Genomic DNA, 22998 nt, shown 5'->3' with positions numbered 1-22998 from the left:
CCAGTTTCTAGTTTGAATGGCTTTATAGAAGTTCTCTACTCAGATTTGTTGGCTGTGCAGCCAGAATCATTTCACTTTACACTACATTCCAGGAAATGGTTTTCTTTTTAGATGAATGCATCCCCAACATTGTCAGCTAGAAACTACAGATGTTCTGAACCAACCCAAACTCCCAGCTAGACTGCCTTCTATTGCGGTCAGGAGAAGCAGCAGAAGAGTTAGATTAGTAGACTGGTATTCAGGTTTCCTGGCTCTGCAACTGATTCAGTGTTGCCTTGGGCAGGTTACTTAACCTCTCTCTTCCTCACATTCCCCATCTGGAAACTAATGGTCAATGTAGCCTCAACAATCTCCTTCATCTAGATGGTGAGAGAGAGTTCCCAGAAGCGTTCAGAGCCATTGTTGTGAAAGTCTCTATAGAAACAAAGTGTTAAAATAGGACATACATTTAATATCTCAGTACAGGAAACAGTAGATTGATAACATGCATGTACTCGCCTGAATACTGTGCATCTACTTGTATGTGGTCTATTTCATTTGGATATCACCACTTGATACACCCTTACAAATGACACACTTTAATGCCATATTTTAGTTTGGTGTCATTGCACGTAATGAGATTGGCACAGGACAGGCAGTCCCACCCAGAACTCTAAATGTCAGTTACTGTCCAAAGCATATTGTCTCCTAGTATCAAGATTTGCTATTCTAACTAAAGAATGCAGGGGGGAAAAGTGTATGGTAGATGAAATCAGACTCATCTGTTGGGAAATGCGAACACAATCAGTTGTAAATAAAATCGTGTCATCTAACTGAAAAAAGCAGATAGACAAGAGCAATCTTCTTCGCTTTGTCCAATGTGCTTTGAGTGGCACGTGACTAGGATTCATCACAGAGTTTGGTCTGCTGGTTGGAGTGATGAGAAAAAGCAAGACTCTCCCATCCCCACAATTCTTTAGGTTTCAAATTGCTATTGCTGCACTTGTCCTCCTGGCTATACAGCAGATAAACCCCCACTTCCAAGATGGATGGCAGTGCTGCTCTGAATCAGCCAACAAACGGTATTCTTAGATCAAACCTTACCTCCCCTTTTCTCTCCCATGTCCCTGAGCTGACGCTTGGAGAATTATGCCTACTCCTGCAAACACTTAAGTGCACACTTAACTTTAAGCACACGTGGTCTCACTGAAGTCATACGCTTCAAGTTTAAGAGTGTGCCCAATGTTTTCAGGATTGAGGTTCAAAAATCTAGAGGTGTCTACTGACCTTGGGCCCCTTCTGGGGAGTCCTGACTGCTGCCAGTCAGCACAAGATCAAAAAGCTACTCTCTAGAAGTTGTGCCTGGGCTGGAATCCCTTGTGGGATATTTTGAGAACTTTGGGGTATCTAGTCTCTAACGGAAGCAACCAGCCTGGGTTTCTAGTCAGATCTCCCCCTCACCCAACATCAGATTTTTCCTGTTCAAATTTTGACTCCTGCTTTTTCACTTGACTCTCTAGCAAGCTACAGGTCAGTGATTTAAAAAAATATATATAACAAAAGCACCCCAAAGTGGGTCTCAAAAGAATGTGGTGTTGGACACTGAAATCTTTAAATAACTTCCAGCCATTGAAAGTCAATTAGTTTTCTTTTTTACCCCGACAAACATCTTACCTTCAAACACAAAGTGTTGCATGTTCATATACCATTTGAAATGAGGACACAACACCTACTCTTCCAGGCTCTCTCCATGTCTCACTATAGCAGCTCATGGCTTTGACCAACTGCCATTGTTTAGAACATATACCTCTTCACCTTCTTTGCTTCCAATCCTTTGCTATCAGCATTTCTCGATTTACAGAAAGTGCCTGTTCATAGGGCAAGCACATTAGGCATATTTAAGTGTTAGTAGAATGGGCAGACAACTGAGGTTTTTATAGAATGGTATTTCTGTCTATAAACAAGAGTACAGACTTTGAGGCTTATTCCAGTCACGTAGTATCCTTTTTTTTTTTTTTTTTTTTTTTAAAAAAACAGAAGCTATAAAACCCAGGAAATAAATGTGGATTTATGGCCCATAAAAGGCTTAGTTAGAGCTATGACCTACTAGGTTATATAACTATTTATTATCGGCCTTGGATGAAGTTCCTATTCAAGCATCCCCACTAAGCTTATTTTGTAGCATTCTTTTTATATAGGCTATGTTAAAATGCAACAGTGTTAATCATTCAGTTATTTCAAAGCCTTTGTTGTGGGTGGGAATATAGACTTGCTTTCCAAGGGGCACTAGAGCCAGAGAGATTCAAAGCTCTGAGCTTCCATTAAAAAGAGGATATGTTGGGGGGGAAAGGGGGGGGGGGGGGGGAGGGGCCTTTCTCCACTCAGTTCATTGCAAATATACACTTTTTAAAGTTAGAGATAGGATGAACGGTTTCTCTCCTTAACCTTCCCACAAGCCTTCAACATGAACTTGCATCAGATCTTCCTGAAGGGTTGAATGGTGTGTGGCTGGGTTTAAACCACCAGCAGCTCCTGTACTCTGGCTCTTTAAGAGTTCACAGGAACTTTGAGCTTCCCTAATCAGATCCTTCCTATGAGATTAGGAGAACTGATGGACACTCATATGCCCATTTTAGTTTACATAAGGCAGATCAATCCAGGATAGCTCAACTGCCTTCTCAGTTTGGTATTCTCTGTTGGTAGCACATGCAGGGAATGCCACTGTTAGCTGCTCACCCACTGGGGCAATCATCATGGTGTGATTCGGCTTCAGGCATACGTGTTTCTAGTTGCACGTTAATGCTCTGAAAGTATAATTTTCCCCTCAGATTTAGGCTAGTCCTATAGAATCTGGGACAGGTGGCAATACAAGAGAGGGGTAGACTGGTCCCTCGTTCATTACTGCTTCAGATAGGATTTTTCAAAGTTGAGGGGGGTTAGGGAGACTTGAACACCTAATTTTAGGTTAGATCAGGATACATTTGATACACAAGGCAGAATGCAGTGATGATGGCTATCTGATCAGTAGATGAGGGATCTGCAGCTTTGCTTCCTGTGGTCCAGATACAGCACAAAGCCAAAAGTGGAGGACTTGAGAAAGGTAGCGGTGCAGAAAGCTTAAAGTGATCTGAATGAAGGAGGGACAACTAATTCCTTTAGCAGAAAGAGAGCAATTTCTACATCCTCTGCTCTGTGATGGTGCCTTTTGAATGCAAGTGCCTGACTTCAAAAGTGAGGGCACCAGGACCCCAGTCCAAGCCCCAGTGAAGTCACTAGAAAGCCTGTGTTGCTGACAGGCTGCTGGAGTCAGATCAGAGTTGCTGAACCGGGTGATGGTAGCTATACACAGGGTGTAACTTGCTGGTTGCTTGTGAGCAGCCCAGGTCGGGAGCTACAACAGCAGAGCTTTGTGAGGCACCCAAGGTTGCAGGGCAGGTGGAAACAACCCCTCACTGGTCTGGATTGCGACACCTTCCGTGATGCCTCCCTATCTCAGTGGTCAAAGCCTCCCACCCACTCCCTAAAACAGTCTCACTAAGAGGATTTTTCTATAGATTCTCTTCTAGGGAAGTTGTTTTGAATTATTCATGTTCACCCTTCAGACTGTTTTTTAATGTGCATTTCCCCCATCCAGCCTCCTTAATCTTCTTGCTTTAAAGATTTCTCAGAGGCACTCCAATTCTTAAACAGCTTCACTCAATGCTCCCATCCCATCAGATTAAGAACGTAAGAATAGCCATACTGGGTCAAACCAATGGTCCAAATAGCCCAGGATCTTGTTCCAACAGTGGACAGTGCCAGGTGCTTCAGAGGGAATGAATAGAACAGGGCAATGGTCGAGTGATCAATCCCAGGTTATCCACTCCCAGCTTCTGGCAGTCAGAGGTTTGGTAAAACCCGGAGCATGGGGTTGCGTCCCTGACCACCTTGGCTAATAGCCATTGATGGACCTAAAGTTCATGAACTTATCTGATTCTTTTCTAAATCCAGTTATATTTTTGGCCTTCTCAATATATCCTAGCAATGATTTCCACAGGGTGACTAAGTGGAAAAGTATTTCCTTATGTTTGTTTTAAACCTGCTGCCTATTAATTTCATCAAGTGACCTCTGGTTCTTGAGTTATATGAAGGAGTAAATAACACTTCCTTATTCACTTTCTCCACAACATTCATGATTTTATAGACCTTTGTCACATTCCCCCTTAGTTGTCTTTTCTAGGCAGAACAGTTCGACTTCTTATTCTCTCGTTTGCAGCTCTTAAGTAACATTTTGAAATCCTGGGCTACAAGACTCAGGTGGTAGCCATACTGTGCCAAAGAGGAACACAAGGTGTAAAGCCAACACTATATAAAAAAAATGTAACAAACTCTTTCAGCTTTGTGCCTCATTTTCAATCCCCTCCCCTATCTGGGTAATATATGTAAAAGACTGTCAAGTCCTCTAGAAGGCTCTATACAACTGGAAACCCAAAACCTGCCCACCCCCCCATGAATATGGAAATAGCAAACCTTTAGGTGTGAATTTCACCCGTGTATGCTTCATGCCGACTTATTACTTAGTCCCATAGCAGGATTTGGGCTAGTTTTCTGCCTGCAGTGTGAAGACTGCAGAACTGTTGCAGAAAGTAGATATTGAACGGGTATCCAACTGCACGGGAGCCCTGATTCTAATACAGACGCTTTTCCATTCGGGGAACAGGACTAAGTCATGCAAGCTCTGCACCCCACCCAAAATAGCTTAGACTTTGAATAATCACAAACTGTTTCTGAATGAGCTGCAGACCAAGATTTATTTACACAAATTACGTGGCAAATAACTTCTAGCCAATGAACTGGAGAAAGTTGTCATCTTTTCTCAGATGATTCATGGCTGGGGGGAAAAGTTAAAATTCATTGAATAGATAAATTGTTAACTAACTTTATTTATCTGGATTTAAGACAACAACAAAAGTTAGTTTAAAAATGCAATCACTATAAACAGAAAGGAACCTGCAGTAACCACAAAGTCTGACAATAGAAAGAAATATCCCCACTTCCCTAAGCACTGTGGCTTGGAGAAAGGCAAGCCCTTGGAAAGGCAAGGCATTGTCCTGAAGATAAAAAACCTAGCATTTGTATAGGCAGAAATTACAGAACAGCTGAAAAGCTTAAGTTGAAGAACAGCACCTTTTTTAAAGGAGAACAAATTGTGGCTTGGTTGATTGATGCAGTGTGTGTAGTAATAATTTTGATGAGCTTTTTAATCTTTGAATTTTTCTCTTTGAGCTCAGCCTGACTATAGACCTATAATTTAGGACATCTAGATAAAGTGGCATTCTGTGCAAGCAGTTAGGAGTTTGTTCCTGTTTCTCATCTGAAAGCCCAGCCGCTTTGGGCAAGAGATACCAAGGAAGTGTGGTTTAAGCATGGATAGCTGCTTGGAAGTGAACTGCTGTTTTATCAGCAATGCAAGATGAGCCACTGCTGTTGGATTTCCTTTCAGGGCTGGCGAGATTCTTTTATGAGCTACTCAGATTTAATTCTTTTCCTTTATTTCATTTGAGATCACACCTTGCAGTGCTTAAAAAGAATCACAGAACTGGAACGTTTTTCTACAAGGAAGTACCACTGCTAGGTTGAAATATTACTCCCAGCTCAGTCTGAGGAGTGTTAAAAAAATCTCTTCCTTCTCCATAAATTTCTTCCTTGCTTCCTGTTTCAACATTTTAAAATCCTTTGGGTCATTTCTGAGTTGGATAACTAGCAAGGGTGTGCCCTGATCTTCTCTTTAAAGGAAACACCACAAAGACAGCCATGACAAGTTGCTTCTGGATTCTTTTATTGGCCAGAGCTGAGTGAGCTCACTATTTGCTGCTTCTGGGTTTAGGCCCTTCCCATTGAAAGTTTTATATGTTTATATATGGAGACTTTGGAAGCTTGTGGAGGTGTAATTACACCCATGTGTTTGTACTGGGGCAAATGCCTAATGTAAACCTATTGCAACTGTGCAAGACACTGCTTGCAGCAGAGTGACTTAGCCCAATAAGTTGTCGGGCTAACTCAGTAGTGCAAGGTAGTACAAAGACACCCAGTGTGGGGATAGCCTGACATGTTCTCACCCTATCCTCTGTGTGGGGTGAAGGCACACATACCCAGCCAACCTGCAAACCCAGTTTTCAGGGGCACATGATCACCCGGCAATGTTGTAGCAATTTGTGCACTTCCACTGCTGTGCTGAATCAGTCTCAATCTTGAATCGGGACCCCATTCTGCTAGGCACTGTACAGAGATAATGAAAGGACAGTCCCATCCTAGGTAGGGTGACCATATTTCCCCAAGGGAAAAACGGGACACTACACAGGGCTGGCCCGAGCCACTTGCCCAAGTCCTCCCTCCCTCCACATGGTGCCCACCTGAGCCCTGCCCACCCCCCATGCAAGGCTGGCATTGCTGCATGCCCCCTGCACATTCCTCCACTCCCAGCTAGGGCTTGCACTACCCTTATTTGGCAAAACTGGGCATTTGTCTCATTTTCTCTTGCCAAATGGTGATCAGTTGGCAAGAGCAAATGGGGCAAATGCCCAGTTTCGCCAAAAAAATTGGCACGGCCAGGACAGGGCTTAAAAAAAGGGACTGTTACAGCCGAAATAGGACGTGTGGTCACCCTAGATAACATTTACTCCTGCTTGACACTGGGCTAACTGCTGCTGGTGCAAATCATGGCTGTCCTTGCCTACAGTTGAGGGCTGTGCTCGTGCTGGTACATTGAAACCTAGGCCGGAGTTACTGAGCAAATGCCTAAAAGAGATTAGGCCTTTTGCTGGGACCTGAGCAGTGTTGAAAAGCTGCCAGAAAGTGGTTTCTGTGGCCTGGCTACAACGCCCACCACCACCAATGGAGGTAGTCTCTCTAATGAAAGCGAAGCACTCTTCGAGGTAAATCCTAGTGTGCACTTTGTGGACTCTTCACTACATAACACTCATTTGTCTGGGCAACAAAATGGGTGATTGTATTTCAAAGCACCAGGGCTGACTGGCTGTGCCCCCTTTGCAGATCTGCATAACAGCAGGTGTCCAGATTCCTCCTGAAAAAAGTTAGTTCCTTTGAAGGAGTTCGATATGGGACTTCCGTAACCAGGCATATGAACCAAAATCCTAAGGAGAGCAGATGAAACGGCCGACTCTCCATTCCCAGCACTGGAGAGGTTAAACCATGACTGTAGCCCCAAGTCAATGTATGTTTTTGGCTTTGTTACAGATCAAAGTTGCCATGGTGAACTGACCTTTTATGCACCTTGAAAAGTTCAGAGATTTGGCTGAGAAGCAGCTAGCCTGAAATGCTGCTTGCAAAAGCCAGTCATCTGACTTGTTATTTTAGCAGCTAGCAGGACAATTGGACAGAGCGTATCCACCCTGGAGGTAGCAAAACTATTTCCCTGCCCCCTTTCTCACTCGCAGACTTTACCCTCTGCCCTAGTGTTTTATAGCAACGTTATTGCTGGTGGTCAGTGCAGGGTGCAAGCTTGTTGTTCTGACACCAGCCACGGAGGCTATTAACGCCATCTGATTTGAGTGTAATACAGCAACAGAAGTAGTGGTGTGGCAGCGATTTGTTTTTTATGTGGTTATGTTTAACAGAACGTCAATCCGAATGCAAATAGCCTCTAATCCCTTTCATCCCCTTCTGAGCTGTGTTTGTTAGGACACAAAGAACAAAACCCCTTATGTTGTCTTTGAAGCATAACAGAGGCAACACGTCCAAAATTAGCTCCTTTCTGCTCTCCACTTATACACCCACTCATGTAATGTTGCTGACCACATAGCAATTGCTCGTCTGGGTTCCTTATAGTCAGACATGTGGGGTCCACAAAACATTGAGCTTTGAATCCAGACTTATCCAGAGTCCAGTGGTCACCAGATCTGCGGTTCGGGTCAGAACCATCTGTGTTATTTATATGAACCAGGGTTTATTTTTTTCACTTGAGTGCTCAGTGTAACTCTGCTAAAGGATTTTGATCATGAACTGGGGCTGCTGGACCAGGCAGCAGGTGTATTTAGAAGACATACGGGAATTCTAGTATGGGGAGTAACAATTGCCCCCGCCCTCCTTTCCAGGTGGCTCCTGCCATTTCCATCCCTTCCATCAACTTCCTGCTTACAATGAACTCTGTTGCTGCCACTCCCAGTCCTAACACTTCGCACGCTGAGGGGCGCCCAAGGCAAAAGGACACCCTGTGTGACCACACTGTTTGCACAGGCCTAGGACTAGCTCTTCTTTCTGGTAGCAGCCCATTTTTGTGCAAAAGGGAAGTCCTAGGTGATTGTAATTCCCATATGTGGTGCACCTGGCCCGCAGCCCCACCGACCTGACCTGTGCAGCGAGTCACACTATGTTGTCTAGAAATCTAATAACTACGATGTAAAAGGGATGGAGCAGATGGGTCAAGGGACTGGTATTGGGATACAGTACCCCAGTCAGCAAGTGAGCCATTGCTGCTTCTGTACGATGACTGGTGGCTTATGGGAAGTAATTTCAGATGTCTCAGCCTAGTTCCACCACTTCACTTGACAGTAACTCAGAGGCCAAGAACTGAATGGGCCTAGAGACCGTCTCAGCCTCATCTTAGTAGAGGTGGGTCTCTTCAGATCAGCGTTAAGCTACACTGATGGATGGAAAGGCATACAGGGCTATTACTCACACTACCACTGGGATGTGGCAAGCAGGAGCTTGGTCTCCAGGGCCATCAGATGTAAGTTCAGTGCCGTTCCCCCCGTTACCCAAATGGGTAGGCCTTTGGTTGCATTGGTGGGCTCTAGTTATCAGCTAGGCGGGCATCTTCACTTGCCCAGTGTAAATGCACTTTAATGCTTACCATTTACTGATGGGAGCTGGTAGAATTGAATGCGTTAGAACTTTGTATGGAAAATTACCCAGTAAATCTGCATTTACTTATTTTGCAAAGTGATGCTGGACACTTCGTTTCCGGCCTGTGCAGTTCTTGCCCTCAGAAACAGAGCTGAAGTTGCCAGCAAACAGCCCCCTACTTGCTACTTTGCATATCTGCAAATAGCTTGGAGAGATGACGTACGTAAAGTTCACAAAAATAGTAGCCAGTAGGACAGAATAAATGGGATGAGCGGGAGCCCGTTCTCCTCGCATACATTTTACATTGGTGTAACGCCACTAACTGCTATAGGGCTACTCCTGATTTACATTTAAGCAACAGGATGATCTAGCCCTGTATCTTTACAGCAAAATCATTTTGTAGATGATTTTCAGTGTCACCAATGAGATCAGAAGTATTTAATTTTAAATGCTTAGCTTCACCATTCATGATTATGTTTCTGTCAACCTGCGTACTAGAGTCATACTATGGTTGTTTTCTATTGCTCCAATTACTTGCATAGTGGAAAAGTGTGCAAGGTGTTCAAAAGGCAAGCAACAGGTCACTGTCCCAAGGAGCTTAATCTACACTAAGAGTTTACAAACTAAATCCTGTAAGCCTCCTGGTGGATGGAAACCTTAACAGGGAGTTAGTTATGTTCCCTTTTAATGAGCCCCGAGCAGAAGAGTTCATCTAACCACAGTTCCCTTCACCTCTGCACTTTCACAGCCAGTGGTTTTTGCTGATCTCATGTGCCTCATAATTGTGTAACAGTTCACCTGGTGTACAGCACACCTACACAATCCTGACAGAAATAGTAAGAGCAGAAGTACAGCCACTGACAAGAATTAAAAAACCCAATGAACTCAATTTCTCCTACAGCTGAAATGAAAATCTCTTTAAAAATGAACAAACAAAAACTCCATTGAGGATCCCATAGTGTGCACATGCACTCACTCACAAACACACAGACCAATATTGTCTCATTGTTAACTTGTACTCCCCCATCTGTTTATATCCCTCTGTTGTCGCTTACTTCGATTGGAAGCACCTTGGGGCAGGGACCATTTTTGGTCTGTTTGCACAGCACCTAGCACAATGGTGGTCATGGTCCACAACTAGGACTCCAAGACAATATGAACTTACAGGGTTCCAAGCAAAGTTGTCTGGTGCATAGAACTATAGCATTCCCCTTTTAATCAGGAAATTCAATATAGGAGTCTCCTCAAAATGCACAAGAGCTTTTTGCTTGCTGGCCTCCACACAGGCCAAGTATTATCTGCAAGCTGAGTCATCCCTACTTGAACGGGTTTGTATGTGATGTACAAGTCACCTCTCCTGTGTCTCAGGGGTTTTTGTTTTTATTGGGCCATTTTGACAAGAACTCTATTTTCCCTGCCCACACACACATCCTGCCATTCTCTCCCTGAACAATTCTATTTGAAGCCAAGAAAGCCCCTGCATCCTCTCTCCTCCGTGTTCAGTCCTCTGCAGCTCAGTCTCTAACAACATTTCCCCAGGCGGTTATCCAAGGGATCTATTAACATGCAACCACAAAGATTTGATTCTTCCCTCTCCCACTCCAAATTTAACATCACAATCTTCAGGGCCATGACCTAATAAGTCAGGAATAAACCTGCTGCCCCTGTAGACTGGCTCAGCTCTGTATCTGCAGTAGTACTGTCTCTCTACAAATTACTTTTGTCTACCTTAGATTTTATTCCCTCCCACCCCCACAAGGAGCTTATCCATCAGAACCACAGCTCTTGCTCCCAGCCAAAAGTGCTACTGAAGATTGTTGGGAGGGAAATTAAATGGTTGTTTAAAGAAACCCCAGGGAGGCTGCAGATGGTGAGGGGCTGGAACAATTTGTATAGTGGAGGTGCTGAGAGCCATTGAATCAAACTGTAAACCCTGTATATGATGGAAACCACTTCAAACCAGGGGGTGCTGCTGCATCCCTGGCACCATGGTGCAGAGTAACCCTTTCAACAGCTTGGAGTTTCTAGCACCATAGTCCCATTCCCAGTCCCAACCCTACTGGCATGGAAGGACCTGTCTGCTGCACAGGGCAATTGGCTAGCTCTCAGAACAGGGGGAGAGTCTGGGAATGGTGGTGGTAGGAGTGGGGAGGGTCCATTCTCATCAACTATGTATTTATTAGCCAACTCTCGCCTACCCTGCTGAACTGGGTGCAACAGATTGCCTAGGAATTCAGCAGGATTAGAACTCAGGACCTCTCACTCCAGAAACCACTGGTCCCTGCCACATAAGCTGTAGCAATATTGGGGCTCATTGATACACTTAAGCGGGTGTGACATTCCACTTGGAGGGTAGTGACAATCGTATTGTCTCTCAGGTGCACACACTCTCAAAAACCAGCATTCTAATGATTAACTCTGACTATGCACAAATCAGGATGAAAGCTCTGAAGCTGGCACTTTTTGGTGCCTACTTTTTCCTCCCAGCCCCTCTCCCTCAGGATTTCTCATGCAGGTGCCTCCGAGAGCTCTATGCAGACCTTTATGTCTGCTATCTCACCTAACTGCAGGCTGCCAGGGGTTGCTGAATAGCTACATCTTGCATTTTGCTGCCTGCATGATGGAATAGGCTTGTTTGAAAGGTGATTAATAAATAAAAGCAGAGAAGGCTGTGGTATGAGTCAGGCCCTGGATGAGAGTGTGCCCTAACATACATTCTCCATCCCAAAAGCAAAGCATGTTGCAGAAATTGTCTCAATGCCTACCCCAGCCGTTGGATTCAGCCTCAGAATGCCAATGTCAGCCCAGCTGAGAGATAGCAGGGAAGGTATGCTGGGCAACGACACAGAAATCAGCACACTAAGTACCCATCCATCACACGTCCTGGGACCTGCTTATGACGTGGGTCAGTCCTGGCTATGGTAGATTGTTAACCATGGCAGAATGAAGAGCTATGTTGTAATCTGCTCCCTCAAGAGTTTTTTTTTAAGCCAGCTGTGTGAATTCCTCTAGCAAGCACTGCCATGGGACGTAGCTTTCTGAAATGCAGCAGGGTTTCCATGTCCCACGTGCAGCTACACATCTTATACAAAGCTGCAGTTGTGAAAAAGGCTAATATTCTGGGGTGTATTAACTGAAGTGTCATATGTCAGACAAGGGAGGTACAGTGCATCCTTGCTATAACGCCCTTCATGTTACAAACCTTTGGCTATAATGAACCTGGTCCCTGGATCCCAACTACAGCACAGTAATGTTAAAAAAACATGGCACATGCATGCACGGTTTTTATCCAGGGTTGAGCCCAATGGCAGATACTAAGGAGTTAGACCCCCACCCTGCCTCTTGCCACCCAGTGCTAAAACTGAAGCCAGAGCCCCAGCGGCAATGGCACGGGAGGGGCCAACAGCCCTAAACCCCGCTGCTGTAGCAGCTGAAGTCACGGAGGTCACCTAACATCACCCTCCATGACCAGCTTGTAGCCTTAGTTATTAGCTAATAAAATAATAATAATAATAATAATGTTGTTAGTAACACCTTTATCCAAGGCAATTTCATTAACTTCACTCCAGTAGTTTGTGGCTTATTTTGATTCTCCTTTCACTTTAACAAACCCCTGGCTAGAACGAGCCAAAGACTTAGATCCTATCAGGTTTATTGTAGCAAGTGTGTAGTGTATTAGGAAAAAAACTTCCTACCTGGAAGGTGGTTAAGCATTGGAACAAGCTTCAAGAGAGGCTGTGGACTCCTCATCACTAGAAGTTTTTAAAAACAGGCTGGACAAGCCCCTGTCAGGGATGGCATAGGTTTGCTTGGTCCTGCCACAGCTCAGGGGACTGGACTTGACTTGATTCTGGAGAACCCTTCCAGCCCTACATTTCCAGGGTTCTAAGACTAAGACTATCAGGCAGGTGATCAACCCAGAAACCAAAGTAGTTTTTTAAAAAGCTGTAGTTTAAAACCCAGAAAAGCACCTGGGAATGATACTCTTTACCAGACTCTGATTGCATTACCTCATGATAGATCACCCTTCCATTGTAGTCAATTTAATACAATTATCACAGCCTTAGTGCCTCTCAATCAATCATTCAGAGGCATTAAATAGCATGCTGGGGAGACGAGCGATACTAGAGACCCTGGGCTGCCAGCTGCAATACTTGATTCCCCTATCAAGAATACCTTCCTCGGGCTAGAGACCACCTTGCTGCACCCAATCCCATCTGATCTAAAAAGATGAGCAGCGATGGGCCTAGTTACTGCTTGGATGGGAGACCATGTGGGAGACTCTGTGCTGTAGGTTAGGCACTTAGATACCATCAGGTGCTAAAAATCTTGGTAAAACCTAGCTGGAGTGATGTTGCTCTTTCAAAACAAAAACCAACCAATCACAATGGCAGGGTCTTTATTCTTTTAATCCTCTTCCTACCTTCTTAGGTAAACTGGGGCTCAAACCTGCACCTCACAACTCAAAGGAAGCTTTGCCATGGACTTCGTGGCACAGAGCACAGGTCTGCATTGCTTGTCTGCACCAGAATGCCCACTGAAGGAAGTGGGTGGGAAGGCTCAAGGCTCATTGAGTAGCCATCACCAGACAGACGGATGTGGAAAGGGATTCTATCATTTTAATAGCCACAGACCAGGACTGTGGCAACAACTTACCTAGTTAGATGACAGAAGACCGATGCCTCGTCCATTCCTCAGGTATTTGGCAAGTTAGTGGTTTGGTTCCCTGCTCTTCTTGGGTGACTGACTCTTAAGAGTACTACCAAAGATGCAGAATCACCTTCCACTCTCTCCTGGATCAGCCTGATAGCCACAGCCCCCCTTCTCCTTTTCCAATGGTGTAACAGCATTAATCCTCCCCGAGCCACCGCTTGCTTTATATAGTCCTGCCCCCATTCCTGAGCAGGGAGGCTGGCTTGGTCCCAGAATGCCTGTTCTTAAAGGGACACGGCCTTGGACCAGGGCAGGCTGCCCAGTCAAAAGGACCATTGGCACAGCTAAGACCCTTCTGCTCCCTCTTCACCCAGCTGCACGGAAAATAGAAAAGGAAGCTGACAAGACGGATTCATGAGCTCTGAAAATGGCTGTGGACAAAATATGCTTAGAGAGAGCGGGTGCTGCAGAGGGGCCCTGACCAAGAAGGCCCAGCTCTTTTGTAGCCAGTGGCCTTTGTCGTCACTGTGTCTTGATATGATCATCGCTATGTGCTTCCATGTGTCATCATTACATGCCCATCTGCGACTCCGTATCCTGAGTGTTTTGCCAGATCAACCACCCATTGCCTTTTTCCAGCTTAGCTTCTGTTACACTGGCATCCAAGTTGTGTTTAGGGTCAGCAAGATCTATTGGTGGGTGCTTTTGGGATTCTCCCTTCCATTCCTCTTGGCAGATCTACTTCAGTGCTGCCGAATTAGGAGGGTTCTTTTTTGCTAATAACTGAGCCATAACATCAGTTGTTCAGCCCAAGGAATGTTTCTGTATTCCTCACCGCACCAGCAGGAAGCAGGTAGCTCAGTCAGCGTGCACGGTGCTACCACAAGCATGCTGGGTACTTGTTACCCATCAGAAATTGTCCAAAAAAAGGGAAGACCCAAATTCTGCTCTCTGCTACACTGGTGCATTGTGGATGTCTCCACTGGAAATTGACAGCTGTAACTGAGAGCAGAACTTGGCCCTGAATTGCTGGTTTTTTTGCACTTAAAATTTTGTCCCTTCAGTGCTTACTTCCCCTGCATAGAGACTGAGGGGAAGGGACATGGACACCCAAAGGAGAGCAGCTGTATACTGTGCTGTCTCTTCCTCTGCACCCTTCACTCCTTAGCTAACTCAGCCTAAGTGAAATGGAGTATTGGCTCTGCTGCAGCTGGCTCGATTGTAGCTTCCCTACAGATGTGTGTATCTGGCATACAGGTGACTATGTCCTTGTCAGGTAGGGAGGCACAAATTGTGCCACAGAAAGTGAGTGTGAGAGAAAAAGGGACATCAGGCCTGTTGTAAAAATTCCTTCTTGTGCAGCCTTGTGCACTGACAGGTGGAAGTGAAAAGCAGATGTGGAATCTGGGAAGCTTTCCAAATTTAAGCTTTATTTAAAAACAAGTAACTAAATAATCCTTGGTGAGCTAGTCTATACAGAAGCTGCAACGGGCAGCGTTGTTTTTTTTTACTAAACGGAATTGTTTTTTGTGAGACGTAGCTGCGTTTTCTGTGGAATACTTCAGTTTCTTGTTGGAAAAGTGAATGCCTAAACAGCGAAAAATGTCAGCCAAAATTTTTCTATGTTGCTGCAGTGCCTTATATGAGTTCTAGCTTGACTGGTTCATGTCCCTGTTCGCCCGTCCAGGCCAGGTTTACTAGACAGATTACAACTTCCTGATGCACCATGGCCAGGGACTCCCATGATACACCATGGTCTCACCTCTTGGAAAGGAGAGACAGTGCAGCATGGCAGATGTAGTCCAACCAGAGAGCCCAGCTTATGAAGGAGCATGTTAACAGGTGGTGCCCAAACTTAAACTCCCATGAGACACAGGGGCAGCATTTCTGAATTGAGAATTTGGTGTTTAGGAAGAAACTTTTTGGCATTCAAATTTTTAGCAAAAATAAATCTCAATTTTCCACAGGAACCCACTTTCCCCATTTTCTCTTGTATATGTCTATGGGTTCAGTTCCTGCCAGGGAAAAGGGTTTCATTTTCTTTTTCTTAAATTATTGGTTTCCACTTTTTAAAAAAGCCCACACTATTTTAAAGTGAGAACGGCCTGGGTGAACTAGGTTGTAGTGAGGGTGGGTGTCTCGCCATCAAAGGAACGGGGTGACCCAGGAAGGGAGCTTACAGCATACAGTATGTGCAAGAAAGGGCTGGCTGTAGGTTCCCCTTTTAACCCTCAATGCTAGCACTGCTGTTATGGTCGCTATTCTGCTCATCTTCTGCTTCTGTGTGTGCTGGTCTGCAGATGAGTGATGTCATGGGGACTTGGGACAGTGGAGAGGAAATTTCAAGCTAGCTTTGGCAGGTTTAATTAACATGCCCATTGCTTAGGAAATTGATAGTCAAGACAATTATCTCCTGTAACCCCACTGTCTCTTAGCATAACAATCCAACCATCAGCCCTTGGAGGAGGTAGCGGCTCTAGGTCTCCACAATGCAAGAATCCAGGCACGTGATGCTTTAGCCCAGAGCCAGTTTAAGTGCTTGCCTTGTGCAAACTACTATGTAAACTTCCATACAGGGCCCTTGGTGCGGCATGTGCAACCATCTGATGAAATGCTGCTCTCCTGCCACTTGGTACAGCATATTGCTAACCTCCATCCTGCCCAGCTGCAGTGCAGGTGTATCCCCTTGGAAGGCAGCAGGGAGATACATTTTTCAAAGGGTGAAATTCATCTCTGTGTGTAAAGTCAGCCCAAGTGTTACACCTCAGTTTAAATCCCACTTAGGCCCTGGTTGGGGGACTGAAGTGTTGCTTAATCCTTTGGGCTGGCCCTTTGCACAGGGGTGAATTCCTTTAATAGGAAAATATTAGTCCACAGAAAAAAAGAGAGAGAGGAAAATAATCAAAGCCTATTCTTAGCCAGTCTAGTAAGAGATGGTATGGCAGCATGACCTTCTTGGATACCTTCAAGGTCCGGTTTCTCAGCAGCCAGTGCTCTAAGCCAGTGAGGTCTTGGCACAGAACTATATCAACTCTGTATCTCTGCACAGTACTTTTACCGCACAGTAATTGCTAGACTGGATCAAATTACTGGTCTGTTGAGTCTGGAATCCTGCCTGCAGTCGTGCTGTGGAAGCAGACGAACACCCGTATGTATTCAGCAAACTACACCATGCTGTATAGAGGGAGAATTCTTTCCTCACCCCTGTGGCAAACAACAAAGACGCCGAAAATGAGAGAGGATTCCTCGTCTCATTGGGTGATGACTGAGCACAGGATTGTTACAACTGTGTCGCCTGCACCAGTGCTTAGGAGAGGAAATCCATAACCTGAGACTTTACAGAAGTAGGGAAGGCAGAGAGGGGAAATATGCAGCACCATGATGTATATTTTCCCCTTTATAGCTTTATGTTGTCTCTGAAATTGTAATGGTGCCATCTTGTGTTCAAAATGCAAGTCAGCTCTTCAAACAGTACATGGTGGATTTTGTTTGATTTTCCATTATGCATCTGGAACAGTCACCAAATGTCAATCAATAATTCACTGTCTCATTGCTGCATTATAGTACTGCAAAAATCAGGAAGCCACACCTTCCCATAACTTAATTTATTGGCTGAAACTAAAAGGATTTTTTTATTATTAAAAATAATCACGTCCCCACATGTTACAACAGGCCCAGACAGGCAGCAGAGTAAAGCTTCTGCGTGTGCCAGAAATATCCTAACATGCCGTGAATTTCAGGGAAACTTAGCGGCCACAACTGTGATCAGGAACCACTTTGCTAAGTATTGTATACAGAAGTCTTAGGACAGAGTTTCTGCCCCCAGATCACTTACAATCTAAACAGATAAGCCAGACAAAGGGTAGGAGACAAAACAGAGGCACAGAGAGGTGAAGTGAGTTGCCCAAGATCACACAAGAGGTGGGTGGCAGAGCTGTTCTCTCCTGCCACTCAGGCCAGTGGCTTGTTCGCACTGCCTCTCTGAACACTTCATTTCAATAATATCTATTTTAGCAATGTAGTTTTTTTCAAGTTATAAAGCTCCCACCAACAGAAAGGCCCCCAAGGTACTTTTTTTTTTTTTTAATAGCATTATAGTCACCCCCCCAACCTTTGAACATTCAAACAGATAAAACTAGGGGGATGATCTGGGTTCATGTTGATGGCCCTGTTGTAACTAGTACAGGGCATGGCGTCCACAGCAAAAAGGCATGGCAGAAAACGAAGGCTCACGGTAGAGAAGTGGTTTTTTTCCCAAGTCCATACAGTAAGGGGGGGGGGGTGGGTGGGTGTGTGTGTGTGTGTGTGTGTCAGGCACTCGTTGCTGGCTCCGATCCCATGCTGAGTGAGGCTTTCCAAGCGTAGTAAGAGGGATCTTTACTGTCAGCTCAGATGCTACAGTTATAGTCATCATAGAAATGCCCATGAAAATATAATCTGTGCAGCCACTTACATTTTCCAAGTAAAGAACATAATGTGCTTAGATCAATCTGCTGTCGACAGGAGTCCTTTCTAGTCATTAGAGCAAGCGACTGACAGGTAGGGCACATAGGTTATATTCCCAATTCTTCCATTAACTGAAAAGGTAACAGTAATAAAATTAGATCATATTTATAAAATATAAATAAAACCCAGGGAATTTTATCCTAACGTTCATGTTGCTCGTAAGCAAATTGTATAATAAAGTCGTATGTACAGTGTGTTAGCCATAATCAGAACATGAAAGTGTTTATCAACCCACCTGTCACACAAGGCCACAGAACTTTTACTGTTCACGTGCCAGCCTGTCTCCACAGATGTCTAAAAACCACAGGAAGGAACTTTTCACAAGCAAATTTCCATTACGATTTCTTTGGGGAGATTTCCCCCAAAATTGTTCCATTGCAGGGGCAGAGTTTGTAACCCCACAGGAATTATTATTTTTGGCTGCCAACAGTCACTTTAACCTTAACCTTTGAACAAATCCTCACTTGATTCTCAACTGTTAATTTAGAGCAGTGGTTCTTAACCTTTCCAAACTACTGTACCCCTGAAGCCTGAGTCCCACCCCCACGGGGCTGAGGCATGTAACTTAGTTTCATGGCGTCCCTGTGGCTCCAGGCAATTGCCTTTCTTGCCACCCCCAATACCAGCTCTGCACTTGCGACCCCTCTAAAACCGCAGGTTGAGAAACACTGATTTTAGAGAAACACTTCTAATCTGGCTGTTAGCATCTAAGTATACATTTTGCAATCTGTGTTCATTGTGTTACTGGGTGATGCTCTTTTGGGGGGCACCCAAATCTGTAGGTCACTGTGTAACCCCCTGCCTCAGCAAGAGAGAAATTTGCTGGTGCTAAACTGCGTGATAACTCTGTAGGGTGACCAGATTGCAAGTGTGAAAAATCAGGACAGGCTGAGGCCCAAATAAGACAAAGCCCCAATAAGAGGTGCCCATGTAAGACAAAGCTCCAAATATTGGGACTGTCCCTATAAAATCAGGATGTCTGGTCACCCTCACTCTCTGTCACCCAAGGCTGTTAGCTATCCCTACTAAACTTCTCAAGACTCTGCCAGTCCTTACTTTGCCTTATAAGTAACACTTGGTGCTTCCCACTTCCTGAACCCTCTAGAACCGTGTTCCCCTGGAGTATCGATCGGCTGTCACTGGACTCTCAGAGAAATGACCAAATGTACTATCTCCAAAGAGACAGCGAACACACCAGCTTCTTTGATTCAACTAAGAATTCACACTTTACTTATTAGTAGCAGCTGTGTGGTCTACTTATGATAAAACAAACAAAGAGAAGAGATTTAAGTGATATAAAACAAGGATATTGTAAACAGAATTAGTTACAAAAGAAGCAAAAGTATAACAGGCTTCCAAGAGACTAAACATAACTTTAGCAGGCTACAATCCTTTGGCTAAAGCAGGTTTCTCACCCTCAGAGTTTTCCTGTAGAGCTTACTGATTTTCAGTCAAATCATGATCCAGATGTTTCATGATTCCCCATGATCTGGCAGGGGGGGTTCCTCAGTCAATAGATAATCAAGTGTCCTTTTGCTTCTCCTTATGCTTCCCAGAGTTTGTCGTCTTTGTTTCTGGACTCAGAATGAGCCCCTGGGATTCAGACTCCAGTGTTGTCCCATGCTGATTTCACATCTCCCTGTCAGCTTGACTTTTCCTATTGACTTCCATGCAAATGCAGCTCCCACTAATGCAAATTGAGCCATGGTGGAGCCAAATGTAGAGACATGGAGATAATTCCCTATCTTCTGCCCTGTCTGGAAGAAAACCTGTTTCTCCCATTGTTTGGTTACAGACTTTAAAGCATAACATCAGTAGGTTTCCACAATCCTCACAGAGTGTTAATACATACGGTTCCCAATCACCACTGGTACCAGCTTTCATTCAATACCTTACAAGACACTATAGATAAAGCTAACAGCAATGCATTAGGTGTGGTGAGTGTGTCAGTGCTGGTAAGCATTGCTGTTACAGGATAGTGAATCCTTTGCCAGTTAGCATTGGGGGGGGAGGGGGGGCACGACTGTTAAATGGGTCATCTAAAGTCTACTTAATATAGGAGTATGACCCTAGATACACAATGCAGTGGCTTCTGTGGATCTAGGATCCTGCTACGTGGTTTGATTTGAAATGAGGCACATTGTTCTGTAAGTCCGCACCGCTACAACTGGTGAAGATCCTCTTTTTTTGGGGGGGGTTGTTGTTCGCTTTTGCATGCCATTGCTGGAGATCTCTGCATTTCAGACTGTCTTCATCATTGCAGAGAAAGGGTGTTCCCATCCTACTCTTTCCATTTTAAGATATTCTTAATGGTTTAACTGCCCTGACAACAGCCTTGTACAGTAGGCAATTACCCCTAATTTATCAGTGTGGAAACTGAAAGATTAAGTAACTTGCCTAAAGTCACACAGTCACTGCCAGCGCTGGGAGAACTCATGCCCCTAGTGTCAAAGTCCAGGGTGGAGCTGACATGCATTTGTGTACAGCGAACGCATGAGGGCATGTGCTTGCACAGTTAAATGCTACAGGAAAAGGGAACTTGGTCAGTAAATCAGTTTCAGTGACGACAAGCTGAAAAATCTCTGTAAAAGAAGCTGCAGGGAATGTCTAAAACCCATAGCTCCAAAACGGTGATTTGCCCCAAATATTACAGGGGGGGAATAAATCAGTGTACCCTGCATTGAGTGTGGCATGTGACACTTCTTGGAAGTTGCAGGGCAGAAGTAAAAATGAGGTTTGTAATGGGGAGTTAGCTTCATCGTAACTAGCATTCGTCCATTCTATAAAGCTTTACATCGTGAAAGTGCTATACGTGAATTTAGTGCTGTAATGAAAGATGACCAAAGTGCCAGTTTGGAAAAGCCACTCCTAGCTTTAGCATGCATTGCGCTCTGCTGGTTTTTTTCAACATAGAGGCACTGCAGGAGGGACCCTCAGTCTATGTAGCAAGTAACGCCACGTCTTAGGGAGACTGCTTCTGTGATCCGCCATTGAATGTGTCTGGCAAAAACAAAAACAAACAGAAAAACCAGGTAATGCAAAAGTTTAGATTTTTAGAAACAGGAAGAGACCGGGCAGGCCTACACATTAGCCTTTTTTGTTCATTCTCAATCCACCCTTCCTGCTTTTTCACATCCCTCTTAATCCTTTCCTTTCTCCCCCAAAACAAAAATAGATGTCTAAAAATGTTCTCATAGTCTTAACTTTAGTAAACTTCCTTTATAACTTGTTCTGTAAGATTTTTCTTTACTCTGAAAACCCATTCTCCCTCCATCTATTTCCTTCTAGTTTCAAATACTGAGTGCAGTCGTAAGGAGGGCAATTCTAAACGGATGTTCAGTGGCAAGAGGCAGTTCCAAGAAACTCCCAAGTGATTAAAATGCGGGTGAGTAAAGCCACAATGTGGAAATTTTCTGAGCCATGGACTGTTTTACGCCAGAACACACATTTCAGTTTAGGCACAGCGTTAGTCCTAGTAACTCTTAGCACTTCTCAGCTGTAGAGCAGTGTTATCCTAGAGGGGGAAATGAGGCTCAGCTTACTTACTCATGCTCTAGGCTACTTTCCATATGTAATATAGGATAATTTATCTACCAGAGATGGGTAACTGTTGATGGGTGGGGGGAGCACCATGACGGTCCCATGTTTTGCCTATGTTGCCTACCCATTGGCCCTTTGTATGCTCACTGCCTCCTCCCCCAATTCCCTCTCTCACTGTCCCCTCCCCCCTTTGCCTCATCAATCCCCCCGCCAGCCCGACTGCTCTTCCATAAACCCCCACCAGGCCATGTCTCACTCCCAGCTAGGGCGACCAGACAGCAAGTGTGAAAAAGCAGGACAGGGGGTGGGAGGGTAATAGGTGTCTACATAAGACAAAGACCTGAATATCAGGACTGTCCCTACAAAATCGGGACATCTGTCACCAGCACCGTGTGGAGAACCAGGAGCGCTCGGCCCACCTGCAGGCTGGCTGACTGGCAGCTCCTCCTCCTCCCTACCCTCCTCCCCACTGCTTCTGGCCAGGCTAGCGTCCTGGGAAAGCCCAAGACCCTCCCACATGGGGCACCGCCCAGGAGGACCAAGCCCTGCATCTGCCAAAGCCGCCGGGAGCCCAGCTCAGCGCCGGCATGAGGGAGCCTCTCTACCCCTCAGATAAGCACTGGAGTGGGGCAAGAGGAAGCAATTTCCAGTCCCTTCCCACCCCAAATTCTCAGGGGCTGAGAGCCCTCTTTCACTCCCCACCACCCCACTCAACCTGGGCACTGGCCCCAGGGAGTGTGGGACTGCTCTGTCCCCTAGGCTTTGTGCCCCAGCCAGCAGCCACCCGTGGCACCGCTCCTCCTGCTGTGGGTGCCTTGCTCCCTGCTGAGCAATCTCTGGCGCACCATGGCCACTGAAGCCCCTGCAGAGCCTGGCATCCGTGGCTAGTTCAGAGAAGGTCCCACCTGCGCCAGTGGCCCTGCCCGATCCCATTGTGCTGCCCAACTGGATAGTCCCTCCATGGAGCCCCCTGGACTGCAACGTACCTAGCCTGCAAGTTCCCAGTGCTGGTGGGTGCCTGGCTGGAAATGGAAGGCAGAAACTGGGAGAGTGGAGACACAAGATACCTACATATCCCCTCACACATCGCCTGTTATCCATCATAAAATGTTTATAATCCAGGTGTCTCTTTTAAAGAGGTATCGCCACTGTAGGTTCTACAGTGGATTGTGCTGAGCTGCGCTGTCCTGAGTCTGTAGCCTCCACTGGCAGGGAAATTGACTGAATGATTTAACTAGCGTTACAGCCACAGCCACATTGCCTTGGGTCCCATAATGCTTTTTTTTTTTTTTTTTTTGGGAGGGCGGGCGAATATTTCCAACCTTCTTGCAGGCATTTAAAACATTTAATAGTTGTAAAAGACTTGCAGAAATGTAAACAGAGCAGTTTCCCTGGTGGGGCCATTTGCTAAAAACGAATTTAGCCGCACCTCCAATCACAGATGGGGCTAAACAGAAGCAGGCAATCCCACAGAAG

At 45.2% G+C, this 22998-nt stretch overlaps 1 long non-coding RNA gene across 1 annotated transcript in view; it reads right to left on the bottom strand.

Annotated features, from left to right (window-relative positions):
* Positions 1-13655, bottom strand: part of LOC137152657 (uncharacterized) — a 60020-nt gene extending 46365 nt beyond the window's left edge. Inside the window, exon 1 of the long non-coding RNA XR_010919567.1 lies at positions 13480-13655. This is a non-coding gene — a long non-coding RNA (uncharacterized lncRNA). The remainder of the gene's footprint in view (positions 1-13479) is intronic.
* Between the last annotated feature and the right edge of the window lie 9343 nt (positions 13656-22998).

Source organism: Emydura macquarii, unplaced genomic scaffold (genome assembly GCF_026122565.2).
Source record: "Emydura macquarii macquarii isolate MOO-44397 ecotype Brisbane River unplaced genomic scaffold, CSIRO-AGI_Emac_v2 contig_1230, whole genome shotgun sequence".
Lineage (NCBI taxonomy): Eukaryota > Metazoa > Chordata > Testudines > Chelidae > Emydura > Emydura macquarii.
The sequence above is the reverse complement of the archived record's forward strand: the minus strand, read 5'-3'. Positions and strand labels throughout refer to the sequence as shown.